Below are 13889 nucleotides of genomic sequence, written 5' to 3' on the forward strand. Positions count from 1 at the left end.
TCCACTGTTGTGCAGGGTGGGGTGAGTCCCTACCAAGTGGGAACTCATTCCGCTCCCCCAAACAGTTTGGTCTCTCGGATCCTGTCGAGGTGCTCAGGGAGACCCTCCCCTGTAGCTCCTTCCCACCGACCTCACCCGAGGGAGGCCGCCGCTGCTTTGAACTTGTACTGTGTGGCTCCGGCTCCTTCGTCCGAATGGGCACAGAGGCGATTCTTCTTTGAGGCTGTGTCCTAGGCCCGCCGCCTGCAGCTCCGGCTTCGACCGTCGCTGCGGCCATCCGGATCACAGCCTCGGGGGGGATCTGCATGTGCTTCCTTACCAGCAAGTTTCTGGGTTCCATATGGCATCTTTGATGGCGGCTAGGGTGAGCCACTGTTTGGCAATGTTCGTGCTGGTATCTGTTTTCCTTGGCTCACCCCGTACAGCACCAGCTGTGGTGTAAGGACCCCTCCCTGCTGGCAAGTACGGGAATTGCAAGGAGCCGGCCATTGCCCACTGTTTCTACGGCAGCGCTGCACTCCCAGAGCAGGTGCCTCACCGACTCAGGCGCGCCACAACCTGGTCGGGGGCAAGTTGCGTGCGCCGACATGCCCCGGAGTGCATTACGGACCTGACCGGGAGGATCTCGTGAGCCACCATCCATGACAGGTCCCGGAGTCTGTTTGAAGAGCGGGATGGTTTACGTTTGCGCCAAACTGTTGAGGGCTCGCCCAATGCGAGCCCGCGCACTGGACTCCACTGTTCCCGCTCCTGCACAACAGATGAGAGAGCGGTGAGTAGTTAAACCTGCAACTCCTCCTGCTCAAGGTTAAATGCCTTAAAATGACTGGATAAAGCGTAAGCTGGTGGCAGGTTAAAGACACTGGAACTCTGAGGTCTGTGGGTAAAATCTTGATTTTCCTGAGGTACGACCCCTCCAGAACCTTGTCATCGCTGCGGTCTTGGGGTTACTGGATGGGGCTGTGGCGGATAAATGTGCAGGGCGGTGTATCTGCTCCCTAAAACAAGTACAGGTCAGGCACTCCTTTTCCTCCTTCCTCCTTTGGCTTCTCATCACGCTTCGTTTCAGTCTTCCCACTTGGAGCCCCACAGAAATAAATGGCTCGTTCCGGTCTAAATCGTTCTCCTAGGCGGGATAAAAACAGAACTGATTAGTAAAAGCAAAGGTAAAATCACTGCTTTAATGATTAAACCTTTCCTTCTAAAGTCAGTCCTCTAAGTGTCCAGTATCCTAGTCTCTGTCTGACTTTCCCTACCTTGTCTGCCCATTTGTTTTCCCCCCCCTCCCTATCAAACTTGATCCCAAGTATTTTTTGGTCGGTCCGGGTCACAGTCAGGGGAGTCCTGTCGTCTCAGTCGCCTTCCATGGTCCATAATTGGGCTTGGGTCTTGCTTCGGTTGAGCTTCGACCCAGAGCCTGTCCGAACCAGTCAGTCAAGTCCAGCGTCCTGTTGACAGATAAAAGGTCAGTGCATAAATGTTGATGTCGTCCATATATAAAATGCATTTTGTCTCGAGTCCCCCGCTCCCGGGACTCTTACCCCATGGATTCGTTGTCCCTTCTCAAGATCTGTGCCATCGGTTCTATTGAGAGGACGTAAAGGAGGCAGATACGGACAACCCTGACGGACACCGCAGTTTATATCCACTGCTGCTGTCAGATGCCCGTTAACAATGAATTTGCTGTTGATCCCCCGGTACAGCAGTCCCACCCAGGCTATAAACCTTCTTGTGAACCCCATTTTTGCAGTACCTGAAGAGGTACTGTGCGAGACCCGATCAAGGCCTTTCTCAATCTAAATTCAGGACTACTAGCCGAATGTTTCTGTCTCTCGCATAACAGATGTGTCTCGGATCGTACGAGGCTGTCGGTGATCTTCCTCCCCGGGACGGCACGGCTTGATCCGGTGAATCAGCTCTCCTAAAAACAGGGACATACGTGAAGCTAATAATTTGCTAAAAAGTTTACAGTCGACATTTAAAAGTGTGATGGGTCTCCAGTTTTCAAGTCTGTCTTGTCTCTGTCTTTATGTAAAGCGTCACTATCCCTACTCTAAAACTGTCAGGAAGTCGGTCCAGTTGTTCAATCCATAAAAACAACAAGCAAGTCTGGTGCTAAAATGTCCCAAAATGTCAAGTAAAATTCCAAGGGAAGCCCGTCTTCTCCTGGTGACTTCCCTTTCTTAAAAGTTTTTACACAGTTGTTTTTTCAATCATGGTAAAATCTTGAGTTAAGAGCACATTGTCATTTTTTGCTTGTTCAATTGATTTTAAAACTTCGGTCATGGTGTCTTTATTAACTGCTTTTTCCGTGTACAGTTCACGGTAAAAGTCTTCGACAGTTTCTTTAATTTCCTCTGTTGTGTTAGCTATGCACCCGTTTTCTTTTTTAAGTCTTAACATGCCCCCCCTTTATTTATGATTTTCTTAAAAAAATATCTTGTGCACTTCTCTCCTTCCTCTATTTCCTCTCCTTGCTTCTTAGTATGACACCTTTGCTTTTAATTTCTGCTAAAACCGACATCTCTGTTTTAATTTGTTTATTTCCTCATTAAAATCCATTCCTGTTGGATTAATTAAAATACCTCTGAAGTCGTTTCTGCAGTCCCTCATGCGTCTGTTGTCCCTATCTTTTTTCCTCTTACTGCCTGTCTGTAAAAAGTCTTAGTCTTCCCCTTCACCATTTCCCACCACTGTGCGCGTGTATCGTAAAAGTCTTGAAGGGTCTGCCATTCTTTGTATTGCTCCCTGTACTGCCTATCTAGCTCCCTGTCTTCTAACAGGGAGCATTGAGCTTCCACAGACCGCTTCCTGCCGTCACACCGGAAGAGAGTGAAAGGGTGCAGGAAAGCATTGCGTGATCGGAAAAGAAAAAGGTACTAATCTAGCATCGGTTGGTGGGCAGTCACGTGATAAAATGTAGTCTATGCGAGAGGCTTGGGTGCCGTCACACTGATAAGAACAGATACTACACTTGATCTTAGCCAAAAGGCCGAGAAGCGATGACCACCACCTCTTTGCTGTCCGATGCGACCTCCCCGGACGGTTCTCAGTTCTCACGGTCCAGTAATTTTAAAAGGACATAACAGCTGCTACTTGGCACCCCCGTCCAAGCAATTTTGGTTTTCCCAAGTGGTCAAGCTTCTGCCAACCTGCAATGTTCCCATGCTGTCACGTTTTAGCTGCGTTTAAGAATCTGAGTTTCCTTATGGAGAGCGCATTTGTTTTTTACAAGTACAAAAGGCTTAACCAAACAGCAAAGCCCACCAAAAATAATTTCAACTCACAGGCGTTCCTCTCCACGGAAGTCTTTAGTAAAGGCGAAAGGCTTGTGCGTTATGAAGAGAAACCAGAGTAAGTGCAGCCCACTCTCGAGAGCAGCCGAAATGCCCAGTCTTCCCAGTCCCAACCCTCGCGGTGATTCTCACTTGGTGTGCCGCTTTCCAAATCCAAGGCCTGGCCTATTCCCACACTGTCACAGGGCCAATATTTTGTCCTTGCTGTTTTTCCGCCAATAAATAGTGCAAATCTTGCTACACTTTTGTATGGCTTTATCTTGCCAAGTATTATAACAACGTTTTGATACCAGGAACCCAACGAGGTCATTCAGGTTTTGCGACAACTTCTGACGGTAAAATCTGCCAGCCATGTCTCTTCAGGTCCATTGACAGTTTGAGCAACGGGCAGCTCCACGTGCATCGTCAATTGTTTTTCCACAAGACAGAAGATGGGTGCACCGTTCCCAGCGACGCTGCAATACCGGGTCGATGCGTGGAGTGAATGGAGCAAGCCCCTTTTTCAACTCCCTTGCTAAAAATCCATTTAATATGTTGTCCCCTGATAGAGGACATATCAGATATTAAACTGATAAGAACAGATTTTTTCTTTTGAAAAGAATTTATTGACACTCATTTCATACTTTTGCCATTTAACATGTCACATCAAAGTTACCTTTTAAAATACAAACAAGTCAAATAAATAATCCATAGGACATCTAAAACAACCGTCCAAGAGATGCGTTATACATAATCCATAAAACATCCAAAACAATTGCTTTAAAAATGCATTACAGATAACATTGTCATAGATTAAAAGGTATAAAAGGTTTTCAATGTAAATGAGTGTCCATGTTAAAATGTCCTCAGCAGGGAGCGCATATGTTATGAATAAAAAGTCCACTGTTGTGCAGGAGTGGGGTGAGTCCCTACCAAGTGGGAACTCATTTCGCTCCCCCAAACAGATTTGGTCTCTCGGGATCCTGTCGAGGTGCTCAGAGGAGACCCTCACCCTGTAGCTCCTTCCCACCGACCTCACCCGGAGGGTCAGGCCGCCGCTGCTTTGAACTTGTACTGTGTGGCTCCGGCTCCTTCGTCCGAATGGGCACAGAGGCGATTCTTCTTTGAGGCTGTGTCCTAGGCCCGCCGCCTGCAGCTCCGGCCATTCGGACCGTCGCTGCGGCCATCCGGATCACAGCCTCGGGGGGGATCTGCATGTGCTTCCTTACCAGCAAGTTTCTGGAGGTCCATATGGCATCTTTGATGGCGGCTAGGGTGAGCCACTGTTTGGCAAATGTTCGTGCTGGTATCTGTTTTCCTTGGCTCACCCCGTACAGCACCAGCTGTGGTGTAAGGACCTCCCTTGCTGGCAAGTACGGGAATTGCAAGGAGCCGGCCATTGCCCACTGTTCTACGGCAGCGCTGCACTCCCAGAGCAGGTGCCTCACCGACTCAGGCGCGCCACAACCTGGTCGGGGGCAAGTTGCGTGCGCCGACATGCCCCGGGAGTGCATTACGGACCTGACCGGGAGGATCTCGTGAGCCACCATCCATGACAGGTCCCGGAGTCTGTTTGGAAGAGCGGGATGGTTTACGTTGCGCCAAACTGTTGAGGGCTCGCCCAATGCGAGCCCGCGCACTGGACTCACTGGTTCCCGCTCCTGCACAACAGAAATGAGAGAGCGGTGAGTAGTTAAAACCTGCAACTCCTCCTGCTCAAGGTTAAAATGCCTTAAAATGACTGGATAAAAGCGTAAGCTGGTGGCAGGTTAAAAGACACTGGAACTCTGAGGTCTGTGGGTAAAATCTTGATTTTCCTGAGGTACGACCCCATCCAGAACCTTGTCATCGCTGCGGTCTTGGGGTTACTGGATGGGGCTGTGGCGGATAAAATGTGCAGGGCGGTGTATCTGCTCCCTAAAAACAAGTACAGGTCAGGCACTCCTTTTCCTCCTTCCTCCTTTGGCTTCTTCATCACGCTTCGTTTCAGTCTTTCCCACTTGGAGCCCCACAAGAAATAAAAGATGGCTCGTTCCAGGTCTAAAATCGTTCTCCTAGGCGGGATAAAAACAGAACTGATTAGTAAAAGCAAAGGTAAAATCACTGCTTTAATGATTAAAACCTTTCCTTCTAAAGTCAGTCCTCTAAGTGTCCAGTATCCTAGTCTCTGTCTGACTTTCCCTACCTTGTCTGCCCAATTTGTTTTCCCTTCCCCCTCCCTATCAAACTTGATCCCAAGTATTTTTTGGTCGGTCCGGGTCACAGTCAGGGGGAGTCCTGTCGTCTCAGTCGCCTTCCATGGTCCATAAAATGGGCTTGGGTCTTGCTTCGGTTGAGCTTCGACCCAGAGGCCTGTCCGAACCAGTCAGTCAAGTCCAGCGTCCTGTTGACAGATAAAAGGTCAGTGCATAAAATGTTGATGTCGTCCATATATAAAATGCATTTTGTCTCGAGTCCCCCGCTCCCTGGGACTCTTACCCCATGGATTCGTTGGTCCCTTCTCAAGATCTGTGCCATCGGTTCTATTGAGAGGACGTAAAGGAGGGCAGATAACGGACAACCCTGACGGACACCGCAGTTTATATCCACTGCTGCTGTCAGATGCCCGTTAACAATGAATTTGCTGTTGATCCCCCGGTACAGCAGTCCCACCCAGGCTATAAACCTTCTTGTGAACCCCATTTTTTGCAGTACCTGAAAGAGGTACTGGTGCGAGACCCGATCAAAGGCTTTCTCAAAATCTAAATTCAGGACTACTAGCCGAATGTTTCTGTCTCTCGCATAACAGATGGTGTCTCGGATCAGTACGAGGCTGTCGGTGATCTTCCTCCCCGGGACGGCACAGGCTTGATCCGGGTGAATCAGCTCTCCTAAAAACAGGGACATACGTGAAGCTAATAATTTGCTAAAAAGTTTACAGTCGACATTTAAAAGTGTGATGGGTCTCCAGTTTTTCAAGTCTGTCTTGTCTCTGTCTTTATGTAAAAGCGTCACTATCCCTACTCTAAAACTGTCAGGAAGTCGGTCCAGTTGTTCAAAATCCATAAAAACAACAAGCAAGTCTGGTGCTAAAATGTCCCAAAATGTCAAGTAAAATTCCAAGGGAAGCCCGTCTTCTCCTGGTGACTTCCCTTTCTTAAAAGTTTTTACACAGTTGTTTAGTTCAATCATGGTAAAATCTTGAGTTAAGAGCACATTGTCATTTTTTGCTTGTTCAATTGATTTTAAAACTTCGGTCATGGTGTCTTTATTAACTGCTTTTTCCGTGTACAGTTCACGGTAAAAGTCTTCGACAGTTTCTTTAATTTCCTCTGTTGTGTTAGCTATGCACCCGTTTTCTTTTTAAGTCTTAACATGCCCCCCCCTTTATTTATGATTTTCTTAAAAAAATATCTTGTGCACTTCTCTCCTTCCTCTATTTCCCTCTCCTTGCTTCTTAGTATGACACCTTTGCTTTTAATTTCTGCTAAAACCGACATCTCTGTTTTAATTTGTTTATTTCCTCATTAAAATCCATTCCCTGTTGGATTAATTTAAAATACCTCTGAAGTCGTTTCTGCAGTCCCATCATGCGTCTGTTGTCCCTATCTTTTTTCCTCTTACCTGCCTGTCTGTAAAAAGTCTTAGTCTTCCCCTTCACCATTTCCCACCACTGTGCGCGTGTATCGTAAAAGTCTTGAAGGGTCTGCCATTCTTTGTATTGCTCCCTGTACTGCCTATCTAGCTCCCTGTCTTCTAACAGGGAGCAATTGAGCTTCCACAGACCGCTTCCTGCCGTCACACCGGAAGAGAGTGAAAGGGTGCAGGAAAGCATTGCGTGATCGGAAAAGAAAACAGGTACTAATCTAGCATCGGTTGGTGGGCAGTCACGTGATAAAATGTAGTCTATGCGAGAGGCTTGGGTGCCGTCACACTGATAAGAACAGATACTACACTTGATCTTAGCCAAAAGGCCGAGAAGCGATGACCACCACCTCTTTGCTGTCCGATGCGACCTCCCCGGACGGTTCTCAGTTCTCACGGTCCAGTAATTTTAAAAGGACATAACAGCTGCTACTTGGCACCCCCGTCCAAGCAATTTTGGTTTTCCCAAGTGGTCAAGCTTCTGCCAACCTGCAATGTTCCCATGCTGTCACGTTTTAGCTGCGTTTAAGAATCTGAGTTTCCTTATGGAGAGCGCATTTGTTTTTTACAAGTACAAAAGGCTTAACCAAACAGCAAAGCCCACCAAAAATAATTTCAACTCACAGGCGTTCCTCTCCACGGAAGTCTTTAGTAAAAGGCGAAAGGCTTGTGCGTTATGAAGAGAAACCAGAGTAAGTGCAGCCCACTCTCGAGAGCAGCCGAAATGCCCAGTCTTCCCAGTCCCAACCCTCGCGGTGATTCTCACTTGGTGTGCCGCTTTCCAAATCCAAGGCCTGGCCTATTCCCACACTGTCACAGGGCCATATTTTGTCCTTGCTGTTTTTCCGCCAATAAATAGTGCAAATCTTGCTACACTTTTGTATGGCTTTATCTTGCCAAGTATTATAACAACGTTTTGATACCAGGAACCCAACGAGGTCATTCAGGTTTTGCGACAACTTCTGACGGTAAAATCTGCCAGCCATGTCTCTTCAGGTCCATTGACAGTTTGAGCAACGGGCAGCTCCACGTGCATCGTCAATTGTTTTTCCACAAGACAGAAGATGGGTGCACCGTTCCCAGCGACGCTGCAATACCGGGTCGATGCGTGGAGTGAATGGAGCAAGCCCCTTTTTCAACTCCCATTGCTAAAAATCCATTTAATATGTTGTCCCCTGATAGAGGACATATCAGATATTAAACTGATAAGAACAGATTTTTTCTTTTGAAAAGAATTTATTGACACTCATTTCATACTTTTGCCATTTAACATGTCACATCAAAGTTACCTTTTAAAATACAAACAAGTCAAATAAATAATCCATAGGACATCTAAAACAACCGTCCCAAGAGATGCGTTATACATAATCCATAAAACATCCAAAACAATTGCTTTAAAAATGCATTACAGATAACATTGTCATAGATTAAAAGGTATAAAAGGTTTTCAATGTAAATGAGTGTCCATGTTAAAATGTCCTCAGCAGGGAGCGCATATGTTATGAATAAAAAGTCCACTGTTGTGCAGGAGTGGGGTGAGTCCCTACCAAGTGGGAACTCATTTCGCTCCCCCAAACAGATTTGGTCTCTCGGGATCCTGTCGAGGTGCTCAGAGGAGACCCTCACCCTGTAGCTCCTTCCCACCGACCTCACCCGGAGGGTCAGGCCGCCGCTGCTTTGAACTTGTACTGTGTGGCTCCGGCTCCTTCGTCCGAATGGGCACAGAGGCGATTCTTCTTTGAGGCTGTGTCCTAGGCCCGCCGCCTGCAGCTCCGGCCATTCGGACCGTCGCTGCGGCCATCCGGATCACAGCCTCGGGGGGGATCTGCATGTGCTTCCTTACCAGCAAGTTTCTGGAGGTCCATATGGCATCTTTGATGGCGGCTAGGGTGAGCCACTGTTTGGCAAATGTTCGTGCTGGTATCTGTTTTCCTTGGCTCACCCCGTACAGCACCAGCTGTGGTGTAAGGACCTCCCTTGCTGGCAAGTACGGGAATTGCAAGGAGCCGGCCATTGCCCACTGTTCTACGGCAGCGCTGCACTCCCAGAGCAGGTGCCTCACCGACTCAGGCGCGCCACAACCTGGTCGGGGGCAAGTTGCGTGCGCCGACATGCCCCGGGAGTGCATTACGGACCTGACCGGGAGGATCTCGTGAGCCACCATCCATGACAGGTCCCGGAGTCTGTTTGGAAGAGCGGGATGGTTTACGTTGCGCCAAACTGTTGAGGGCTCGCCCAATGCGAGCCCGCGCACTGGACTCACTGGTTCCCGCTCCTGCACAACAGAAATGAGAGAGCGGTGAGTAGTTAAAACCTGCAACTCCTCCTGCTCAAGGTTAAAATGCCTTAAAAATGACTGGATAAAAGCGTAAGCTGGTGGCAGGTTAAAAGACACTGGAACTCTGAGGTCTGTGGGTAAAATCTTGATTTTCCTGAGGTACGACCCCATCCAGAACCTTGTCATCGCTGCGGTCTTGGGGTTACTGGATGGGGCTGTGGCGGATAAAATGTGCAGGGCGGTGTATCTGCTCCCTAAAAACAAGTACAGGTCAGGCACTCCTTTTCCTCCTTCCTCCTTTGGCTTCTTCATCACGCTTCGTTTCAGTCTTTCCCACTTGGAGCCCCACAAGAAATAAAAGATGGCTCGTTCCAGGTCTAAAATCGTTCTCCTAGGCGGGATAAAAACAGAACTGATTAGTAAAAGCAAAGGTAAAATCACTGCTTTAATGATTAAAACCTTTCCTTCTAAAGTCAGTCCTCTAAGTGTCCAGTATCCTAGTCTCTGTCTGACTTTCCCTACCTTGTCTGCCCAATTTGTTTTCCCTTCCCCCTCCCTATCAAACTTGATCCCAAGTATTTTTTGGTCGGTCCGGGTCACAGTCAGGGGGAGTCCTGTCGTCTCAGTCGCCTTCCATGGTCCATAAAATTGGGCTTGGGTCTTGCTTCGGTTGAGCTTCGACCCAGAGGCCTGTCCGAACCAGTCAGTCAAGTCCAGCGTCCTGTTGACAGATAAAAGGTCAGTGCATAAAATGTTGATGTCGTCCATATATAAAATGCATTTTGTCTCGAGTCCCCCGCTCCCTGGGACTCTTACCCCATGGATTCGTTGGTCCCTTCTCAAGATCTGTGCCATCGGTTCTATTGAGAGGACGTAAAGGAGGGCAGATAACGGACAACCCTGACGGACACCGCAGTTTATATCCACTGCTGCTGTCAGATGCCCGTTAACAATGAATTTGCTGTTGATCCCCCGGTACAGCAGTCCCACCCAGGCTATAAACCTTCTTGTGAACCCCATTTTTTGCAGTACCTGAAAGAGGTACTGGTGCGAGACCCGATCAAAGGCTTTCTCAAAATCTAAATTCAGGACTACTAGCCGAATGTTTCTGTCTCTCGCATAACAGATGGTGTCTCGGATCAGTACGAGGCTGTCGGTGATCTTCCTCCCCGGGACGGCACAGGCTTGATCCGGGTGAATCAGCTCTCCTAAAAACAGGGACATACGTGAAGCTAATAATTTGCTAAAAAGTTTACAGTCGACATTTAAAAGTGTGATGGGTCTCCAGTTTTTCAAGTCTGTCTTGTCTCTGTCTTTATGTAAAAGCGTCACTATCCCTACTCTAAAACTGTCAGGAAGTCGGTCCAGTTGTTCAAAATCCATAAAAACAACAAGCAAGTCTGGTGCTAAAATGTCCCAAAATGTCAAGTAAAATTCCAAGGGAAGCCCGTCTTCTCCTGGTGACTTCCCTTTCTTAAAAGTTTTTACACAGTTGTTTAGTTCAATCATGGTAAAATCTTGAGTTAAGAGCACATTGTCATTTTTTGCTTGTTCAATTGATTTTAAAACTTCGGTCATGGTGTCTTTATTAACTGCTTTTTCCGTGTACAGTTCACGGTAAAAGTCTTCGACAGTTTCTTTAATTTCCTCTGTTGTGTTAGCTATGCACCCGTTTTCTTTTTTAAGTCTTAACATGCCCCCCCCTTTATTTATGATTTTCTTAAAAAAATATCTTGTGCACTTCTCTCCTTCCTCTATTTCCCTCTCCTTGCTTCTTAGTATGACACTTTGCTTTTAATTTCTGCTAAAACCGACATCTCTGTTTTAATTTGTTTATTTCCTCATTAAAATCCATTCCCTGTTGGATTAATTTAAAATACCTCTGAAGTCGTTTCTGCAGTCCCATCATGCGTCTGTTGTCCCTATCTTTTTTCCTCTTACCTGCCTGTCTGTAAAAGTCTTAGTCTTCCCCTTCACCATTTCCCACCACTGTGCGCGTGTATCGTAAAAGTCTTGAAGGGTCTGCCATTCTTTGTATTGCTCCCTGTACTGCCTATCTAGCTCCCTGTCTTCTAACAGGGAGCATTGAGCTTCCACAGACCGCTTCCTGCCGTCACACCGGAAGAGAGTGAAAGGGTGCAGGAAAGCATTGCGTGATCGGAAAAGAAAACAGGTACTAATCTAGCATCGGTTGGTGGGCAGTCACGTGATAAAATGTAGTCTATGCGAGAGGCTTGGGTGCCGTCACACTGATAAGAACAGATACTACACTTGATCTTAGCCAAAAGGCCGAGAAGCGATGACCACCACCTCTTTGCTGTCCGATGCGACCTCCCCGGACGGTTCTCAGTTCTCACGGTCCAGTAATTTTAAAAGGACATAACAGCTGCTACTTGGCACCCCCGTCCAAGCAATTTTGGTTTTCCCAAGTGGTCAAGCTTCTGCCAACCTGCAATGTTCCCATGCTGTCACGTTTTAGCTGCGTTTAAGAATCTGAGTTTCCTTATGGAGAGCGCATTTGTTTTTTACAAGTACAAAAGGCTTAACCAAACAGCAAAGCCCACCAAAAATAATTTCAACTCACAGGCGTTCCTCTCCACGGAAGTCTTTAGTAAAAGGCGAAAGGCTTGTGCGTTATGAAGAGAAACCAGAGTAAGTGCAGCCCACTCTCGAGAGCAGCCGAAATGCCCAGTCTTCCCAGTCCCAACCCTCGCGGTGATTCTCACTTGGTGTGCCGCTTTCCAAATCCAAGGCCTGGCCTATTCCCACACTGTCACAGGGCCAATATTTTGTCCTTGCTGTTTTTCCGCCAATAAATAGTGCAAATCTTGCTACACTTTTGTATGGCTTTATCTTGCCAAGTATTATAACAACGTTTTGATACCAGGAACCCAACGAGGTCATTCAGGTTTTGCGACAACTTCTGACGGTAAAATCTGCCAGCCATGTCTCTTCAGGTCCATTGACAGTTTGAGCAACGGGCAGCTCCACGTGCATCGTCAATTGTTTTTCCACAAGACAGAAGATGGGTGCACCGTTCCCAGCGACGCTGCAATACCGGGTCGATGCGTGGAGTGAATGGAGCAAGCCCCTTTTTCAACTCCCATTGCTAAAAATCCATTTAATATGTTGTCCCCTGATAGAGGACATATCAGATATTAACTGATAAGAACAGATTTTTTCTTTTGAAAAGAATTTATTGACACTCATTTCATACTTTTGCCATTTAACATGTCACATCAAAGTTACCTTTTAAAATACAAACAAGTCAAATAAATAATCCATAGGACATCTAAAACAACCGTCCAAGAGATGCGTTATACATAATCCATAAAACATCCAAAACAATTGCTTTAAAAATGCATTACAGATAACATTGTCATAGATTAAAAGGTATAAAAGGTTTTCAATGTAAATGAGTGTCCATGTTAAAATGTCCTCAGCAGGGAGCGCATATGTTATGAATAAAAAGTCCACTGTTGTGCAGGAGTGGGGTGAGTCCCTACCAAGTGGGAACTCATTTCGCTCCCCCAAACAGATTTGGTCTCTCGGGATCCTGTCGAGGTGCTCAGAGGAGACCTCACCCTGTAGCTCCTTCCCACCGACCTCACCCGAGGGTCAGGCCGCCGCTGCTTTGAACTTGTACTGTGTGGCTCCGGCTCCTTCGTCCGAATGGGCACAGAGGCGATTCTTCTTTGAGGCTGTGTCCTAGGCCCGCCGCCTGCAGCTCCGGCCATTCGGACCGTCGCTGCGGCATCCGGATCACAGCCTCGGGGGGGATCTGCATGTGCTTCCTTACCAGCAAGTTTCTGGAGGTCCATATGGCATCTTTGATGGCGGCTAGGGTGAGCCACTGTTTGGCAAATGTTCGTGCTGGTATCTGTTTTCCTTGGCTCACCCCGTACAGCACCAGCTGTGGTGTAAGGACCTCCCTTGCTGGCAAGTACGGGAATTGCAAGGAGCCGGCCATTGCCCACTGTTCTACGGCAGCGCTGCACTCCCAGAGCAGGTGCCTCACCGACTCAGGCGCGCCACAACCTGGTCGGGGGCAAGTTGCGTGCGCCGACATGCCCCGGAGTGCATTACGGACCTGACGGGAGGATCTCGTGAGCACCATCCATGACAGGTCCCGGAGTCTGTTTGGAAGAGCGGGATGGGTTACGTTGCGCCCAAACTGTTGAGGGCTCGCCCAATGCGAGCCCGCGCACTGGACTCACTGGTTCCCGCTCCTGCACAACAGAAATGAGAGAGCGGTGAGTAGTTAAAACCTGCAACTCCTCCTGCTCAAGGTTAAAATGCCTTAAAAATGACTGGATAAAAGCGTAAGCTGGTGGCAGGTTAAAAAGACACTGGAACTCTGAGGTCTGTGGGTAAAATCTTGATTTTCCTGAGACGACCCCATCCAGAACCTTGTCATCGCTGCGGTCTTGGGGTTACTGGATGGGGCTGTGGCGGATAAAATGTGCAGGGCGGTGTATCTGCTCCCTAAAAACAAGTACAGGTCAGGCACTCCTTTTCCTCCTTCCTCCTTTGCTTCTTCATCACGCTTCGTTTCAGTCTCTTCCCCTTGGACCCCACAAGAAATAAAGATGGCGCGTTCCAGGTCTAAAATCGTTCTCTAGGCGGGATAAAACAGAACTGGATTAGTAAAAGCAAAGGTAAAATCACTGCTTTAATGATTAAAACCTTTCTTCTAAAGTCAGTCCTCTAAG

General features: G+C 47.6%; 3 non-coding genes and 7 pseudogenes across 3 annotated transcripts; all 10 read right to left on the reverse strand.

Annotated features, from left to right (window-relative positions):
• Positions 1-2802: 2802 nt before the first annotated feature.
• Positions 2803-3004, reverse strand: LOC116683061 (uncharacterized; annotated as a pseudogene).
• A 238-nt stretch (positions 3005-3242) lies between these two features.
• Positions 3243-3358, reverse strand: LOC116683057 (U5 spliceosomal RNA). Its single transcript, XR_004330520.1, has one exon. It is a non-coding gene; the product is annotated as a U5 spliceosomal RNA (small nuclear RNA).
• A 368-nt stretch (positions 3359-3726) lies between these two features.
• Positions 3727-3902, reverse strand: LOC116683058 (uncharacterized; annotated as a pseudogene).
• A 368-nt stretch (positions 3903-4270) lies between these two features.
• Positions 4271-13246, reverse strand: LOC116683052 (uncharacterized; annotated as a pseudogene).
• Positions 7038-7240, reverse strand: LOC116683062 (uncharacterized; annotated as a pseudogene).
• Positions 7479-7595, reverse strand: LOC116683055 (U5 spliceosomal RNA). The gene has a single exon (XR_004330518.1). It is a non-coding gene; the product is annotated as a U5 spliceosomal RNA (small nuclear RNA).
• LOC116683053 (uncharacterized) lies at positions 7963-8139 on the reverse strand (annotated as a pseudogene).
• On the reverse strand, positions 11276-11478 carry LOC116683054 (uncharacterized; annotated as a pseudogene).
• LOC116683056 (U5 spliceosomal RNA) lies at positions 11717-11833 on the reverse strand. Its single transcript, XR_004330519.1, has one exon. It is a non-coding gene; the product is annotated as a U5 spliceosomal RNA (small nuclear RNA).
• Positions 12202-12377, reverse strand: LOC116683059 (uncharacterized; annotated as a pseudogene).
• Positions 13247-13889: the final 643 nt, after the last annotated feature.

This window comes from Etheostoma spectabile, unplaced genomic scaffold (assembly GCF_008692095.1).
Source record: "Etheostoma spectabile isolate EspeVRDwgs_2016 unplaced genomic scaffold, UIUC_Espe_1.0 scaffold00018870, whole genome shotgun sequence".
In the NCBI taxonomy this organism is placed as follows: domain Eukaryota; kingdom Metazoa; phylum Chordata; class Actinopteri; order Perciformes; family Percidae; genus Etheostoma; species Etheostoma spectabile.